Source organism: Rattus rattus, chromosome 17 (assembly GCF_011064425.1).
Source record: "Rattus rattus isolate New Zealand chromosome 17, Rrattus_CSIRO_v1, whole genome shotgun sequence".
NCBI lineage: Eukaryota > Metazoa > Chordata > Mammalia > Rodentia > Muridae > Rattus > Rattus rattus.
Window position 1 is genome coordinate 42385988 of NC_046170.1, and position 6264 is coordinate 42392251.

Genomic DNA, 6264 nt, shown 5'->3' on the forward strand with positions numbered 1-6264 from the left:
GACCCATCTCACGCACAGCTACACTTTTTTTCTCTCTGTCTCGAATGTCTCTAATGTCAGGAATGATCCAGGACCACCTATCTGATTTCTCCTCCACAGAGAAACTTCTCTCTTTGCTGCGGAACGAGAAAGAGCTCGACGTCACTGCCAGTGTCTCCTCTCTCCCGTTCATCAGAAGGTCTCTCTCTATCTGTCACCCAGCTCTTGGTTATTTTATATCTCTCTACTTTCCTAGCAAATGCTGCCAACCACATTATTGGGGTCCTTTTGTGAGTATTAAAGAAATTGACATTAATTCATTAATGTTTTCTTATGTGTCAGGTTTTTGTTACTGTAACAAACGGCCCAGAGCTGGCTGATGAGGAGAAGTGTTTCGCTCTGGCCCGCCATTTTGGAGGTTCCTGGCCCTGACAGATTTGCCTGCAGTGAGTCAGAGTCATGGTAGCAGTATGAAGGCAGCAGAGACCAGAAGGACTGGGCCCTACTATCTCTTTCACAGGCACATCACCCAGAGACCTCCCTCTAGACCTCGTCTCATAAAGGTTTTCTACCTCCCAATTACCACCTTGGAAATACTGGGGACGGAGCCTTTAACACATGGGACTTGGAGGGACACAAAATACAGCATTGTAACACATCACACATTACATAAAACATACTGTCCTGAAGCGTTCAGGGTGACATTAAGTCGTTCACACCACCACTGTGTAACCGTCACCCCTAAGAACCTTCCCGGATCCCAGATCAAGGACACCTCGAACATCCAGGACCCCAGTCCCACCTGTCTCTGGGAGCCATGCTGTTCTCTTAGGGACTCAGTGTGTGGAATCATGCCATACCTTCTTGTGACTGGCTCGTCTGGTGTACCAGGATGCCCTCAGGTTCCCTCACCTTAGAGAACATGTCAGAATCATGCGGACATCTCAGAAGGGTTGTGTAGAGCAACTCCTTGGATGGCTTACCAGAAATGCCTTACCTACATGCATTACATTAATTTTAAAGGTGTCCTGACTGACATCTGAGGAGCCCCACCATCCGGGTTTGCCTGAAACTATGGGATTTCTTCCTCTGAAAATTTGGTACAGGTCTGTTTACGCTTTGCTTATAGATTTCTGGAAGGTTCTGCGCCATGCTGACCCTGTTTCTGCACGCACCGTTGGGCTGGTGGACTCTTAAGAGAGCTGATGGTGATGGGCATGGATCCCGTTGGGACCAGAGCTGCCCAGAGCTATTTTAGGTGCCTGCGCGCATGCGCAAATAAGTGAATGTCAGTCTAAAGTCTGTGGAGCGCCGTCTGTGGAGAAGGAGGTGGGAAGGACAGTAACGCACACGGGGAGAATCGGGGTGGGAAATGGGGCCATTCTCTGCTGCTTCTTCCAAATTGTAAGTTTGGAGTTACGTCAACGCAAAAGTTAAAAACCGTAAGTAAATATCCTCTTCCCCTATAGGACTCTGGGATGGCAGTGTAAAGTTCCCAGGGCCTGAGGCAGTCCTCTCCTTGCAACTACTCAGGAAGCTGAGGCAGGAGGATTGAGATTAAGGCCGGCTTAGACTACAAAGGGAGTTTAGATCCAGCCTAGGCAACCTCTCGAGACCTTCAAAATGAAAAAGTGAAAAGAAAATTGTTCTGGTAAGTTTTTTTGTTTTTTGTTTGTTTTGGGGTTGTTTGTTTTGCTTTGTTTTTGTCAACCTGGCACAAATCTAGGGTCACATGGGAAGAAGGAAACCTCAGCTGAGGAACCGCTTCCATCAGACTTACCTGTAGGGAAGTCTGTGGGGCATTTCCTTGATTGATGGATGTGGGAGGGTCCAGGCCACTGTAGGCGGGGCCACCCCTGGGCTGGTGGTCCTGGGGTGTCCAGGAAAGCAGAGTGTGCAAGCCACGGGAGCAAGTCAATGGGCAGCGTTCACCAAGGCTTCTGCCTCTGTTCTTGCCTTCACTTTCTACGTTGAGTGCCTGCCCTGGTTTCCTTCATATTGGATGACAAATTAAGCTGAAATAGATCCTTTCTCCCCAAGTCGCTTTTAGTACTGGTGCTTATCACATGAACAGAAGGCAAATAAAGAAAGGACTTTCTTTTCCTGAATCCATGGATTCCTGGTCCCCGCTCCTATATGGCAAAGAGAAGAGGAGGAGAGAGAGGTGGAGGAGATGGAGGAGAAGGAGGGGTGAGGGAATGTCTCCCACAAGATTCCATTTCTAGTATCTATTTCCTGCTGTGGCTTCGTTTCTGCATGGTGGGCTCTCTGGTGTCCTTGCCGGAAGTGTTTGCAGCCCGGCCTCCCCATCTTTGTAAATGCCTGGAGGATCAGTTTTCTTTGGTTATTTTGAAGAACTAATTGTCAAGTTTCCCAAGCATGGTATGCAATGTGGAGTATGTCCTCAACCAGCATTTGTATTTGTTTTTGTTTTGGGGCTTGTTTGCATTTTGTTCTATTTTCGGTGACTTTTTGTTTTCTTATATTCACTACAAATATGTGTGCAGTTGAACAATCCCTAGAAGCCATTGGAGGAGGCTTGGTCACATGTCCTCAGGGTTTGGAAGGGCTTCAGGCTGGTGTTTTTTCCCGTTTCCTGTCCCTGGGTCTCCTCTTCTGGGTCACTCTGAGGAGGTGCTGGCCTAGTTCATAGCTGGCTGCCATCTCATCAAGCAATCCGTCAGCGCCGCTGTCAAGACTCTCTACCCTACTTGAATCTTCCTGCCTTACCTCATTTATCACTTTTTTTTTTTTTTTTTTTTTGGTTCTTTTTTTTCGAGCTGGGACCGAACCCAGGGCCTTATGCTTCCCTAGGCAAGCGCTCTACCACTGAGCTAAATCCCCAACCCCTCATTTATCACTTTTATGTTGGCCTTGGATACCCCTACCCTGCATGTGTATCCCTCACCGCACCCCCAGGGGACAGAGACACTGTGTGGCCTACAGTTTGGGGTATTTTGTACAAGACAGAAAGTCTAGATGCCTGTGCGTTCTTTCCAGATAGCATGTAATTAAAGTGTTTCCTGCTGGGCACGCACCTTCAACCCCGACACTTGAGGCAGAGGCAGGGGCAGGCAGATCTCTGTGAGCTGGAGGCTAGCCTGGTCTACGAAGTTCCAGGACAGCCAGAGCTACACAGAAAAACCCTTACTCAAAAAGAAACTGAAAAATAATAATAACAATAAAAAGTCTGTGTTTCTTTTATTAAAATAGTCAAGCAGGTTGTGTTTTCCTTCCAAACCTGGGATGGAGCAGGCTCTTAGCCATTGATTTTGGGGTTTGAGAAGGGGGCCTAATTAATTCAGGCACATCAGGTCATTCAGGACATGAGCCCTCTGCCACTCTCACTGGGCAAGCCCTGGGCAAACCAGGCTTGGTCATCCCACCCTGCTTTGGGGGATTTTCCAGAACTTGCAAAGTACCTACAACCCAAACCGTTGTAGGCCTTGCTACGAGGGAATTTGAAATGAAGGGTGTTTCCTGAGGGCCAGTGCAGAGTTTAAATTAGGATCTACTTACTTAACCTAATTAACAATAGTTCTCAGTTCCTCTAAAAAAAATTTTGCTAATTTGACTAGTCAAAGTTTGAGAGGAGCATGTAAATCTTAGTCACCTCCGATCTCGAAATAATTGATTTTTGTCCACAGTTTTTCGAAGACATTTGCTGTATTTGTGTATTTCAGTGCAATGGCTGTTCACCAAGGAGATTATTACTGTAAAACTTCTGCAGACAGGAAAAGGGTAGAAGAGGACCACCATGGTCAACGTCCACTCACACACTCCACGACCCCAAGAAGGTGAGTGGATTCCCCCAGAGAACAAAACACCAAGTCTCAACCAAGACGGAATGGGCTCTCTGCATCTCATACGACCATTCTGGAGGTTGGATTTATCACCCTCAGAGCCCTCACAAGGACGTCTCCAACCCCAGGTTCATTCACTGGAACACTCTATCAAACATTCTGGAAACTCTGAACTCCAGACACCCCCCTGCCCCAAACTCCTCCAGGAAATCCAAATGGAGGGAATGATTTCTGACAGATTTTGTGAACTTAGCAGCATCCTAAAGTTAAGACAGTTCCAAACAGCCACAGGTGGGTGTCTCTTCTCAACACTTTGAGGCACCATAATCCAGGACATACCGATGGGACACTCCTTGGCAACTCAGGGGCTATCGAGCCTGGTGTATGGAGTAGAAAAGAGTCACAGAAGGGGTTGGGGATAGCTCAGTGGTAGAGTGCTTGCCTAGCAAGTGCAAGGCCCTGGGTTCTGGTCCCCAGCTCCAAAAAAAAAAAAAAAAAAAAAAAAAAAGAAAAGAAAAGAAAAGAAAAAGAAAAAGAAAAAAGAAAAAAAGAAAGAAAAGAGTCACAGAGACGGTGCCTAAAACAGGGGGGGAGGCAAGGACTGACACCTGACTGACAGCTGAAACCCGAGGTCCTCCGACCTCCACACACCTGCCACAGTGCAGACACTCATGCATTCATACACACACACACAGAGAGAGAGAGAGAGAGAGAGAGAGAGAGAGAGAGAGAGAGAGAGAGAGAGAGAGAGAGAGAGATGAACAGGCAGACAGACAGAACTCACATGTTAGTGTGCATCTGGACAGGAGAAAGTGACATGTGGATGTGTCTCACTTGGGGTCAGTATCCTTGTGATGTGTCACCATGACCAAAAGCAACTCAGGGAGGAGAGGGTTTATTTGGAAGTCAGGGCAGGAGCTCAGGGAAGGGCCCTGGAGGCAGGAGCTGATGCAGAGGCCATGGAGGGGCGCTGCTTACTGGCTTGCTCCCTGATGCTCAATCAGCCTGCTTTCTTATAGATCCCAGGACCACCAGCCCAGGGATGGCACCGCCCACAGTGGGCTGCCCCCCCCCATTGATCACTAATTAAGAAAGTGCCCTGCAGGCTTGTCTGTAGCCTGTTCTTACGGGGGCATTTTCTCAGTTGAGGCTCTCTCCTCTGTCACCGAATCTAGCTCGGGTAAAGCAAATATAAAAGTAGCCAGCACAGGTAGGACAGTGGATAGAATGACAGGAGAAAGATCCCAGATGGTGACTTTATCAGGGACTGGACAGCAGCAAAGGATTTGTGACTAGTCAGACTCTGGAACTGATACATGAATCCTTTTCAGTTGTTACTGTTTTGTTTTTTGTTTTTTGTTTTTTGTTTTTTTTTTTTTGTTGATAGAGAGAGAGAGACAGACAGACAGACAGAGAAGGACAGAGGAGGGTACACGTGTGCCACTGTGCACATGGAGAAGTCGGAGGATAGCTTTCAGTAGTCCTTTCTTTCTTCCACTGTGGGTTGCAGGGATCCAGCTCAGAGCGTCGGACTTGCATAGCAAGCGGTTTTCAGCTCTGAACCACCTCATTAGCTCTGGGGTGCACACCTTAAACTTGTGCTGTGTTACATGTTGACCACAACCCAACTAAGCTACTAAAGAGTGGTGCCAAAAACAAAGGACAAAAAGTGGTGTCACTCAGGGGTTGGTGACACACACCTTTCACCCCAGTGCCCGGGAGGCAGGCAGGTGGATCTCTGTGCAGTGGCATGGCGAGAATCTAAAGTCAGACTAATGCAAACTGGAATCTAGGCTGTGGGAATGGCTGCAGGAGGAGAAAAGCGGACGGTCCACTGCTATCCCAGGCTGCTGATGCTCCTGGAGGGACAGAGCAAACCTAACATGTAACCCAGGAAAACTCGTGTGAGATCGATCAGTTTGTTTAAATGTCGCATTTAAAGCATTGCATTAAACACATCAACTTACTTAAACAATAAATTGGAAGTAGCAGAGAATTGTCTCCAGGGTTTGGGGAGATAAATCAGTGAAGTCTCATTTCAAGCCGCAATGTCTCCTTTAGCAGGGGGACAGTCTCGGCGATGCAGAAACTCAGAGATGAATGAAGCCAGCTGTGGCAAGTCAGCCCCACCCCATGCGTGCACACACACCATACTCCACTCACACACTACATGCATGCACACACCACACACACACACATGCACGCATGCCATGCACACGCTTACCACATGCACATGGACAGACATGCTCACACGCGCGCACACATACACCTTAAGCCTTCCCAGGGCTGCTTGGAGACCTGTGTCTGAAGGTTGCGCCCTGCTCCCCTTAGAGGCATGAAGAAAGGAACCTCCGAGAACACAGTTTGAACACAGAGGAAGATGGAGAGACGTGGGTTTGTGATGAGCTCCTCAGGGAGGGCACTCACCTGTCACTGTGTCACTGCTTCCTCCTGTGCCGTTAAACAGATTTAACAGAATTCT

General features: G+C 48.0%; 1 long non-coding RNA gene across 1 annotated transcript; it reads left to right on the forward strand.

Annotated features, from left to right (window-relative positions):
- Positions 1–1361: 1361 nt before the first annotated feature.
- On the forward strand, positions 1362–5967 carry LOC116886341. Its single transcript, XR_004386098.1, has 3 exons — positions 1362–1630; positions 3663–3776; positions 5844–5967. It is a non-coding gene; the product is annotated as an uncharacterized LOC116886341 (long non-coding RNA).
- Positions 5968–6264: the final 297 nt, after the last annotated feature.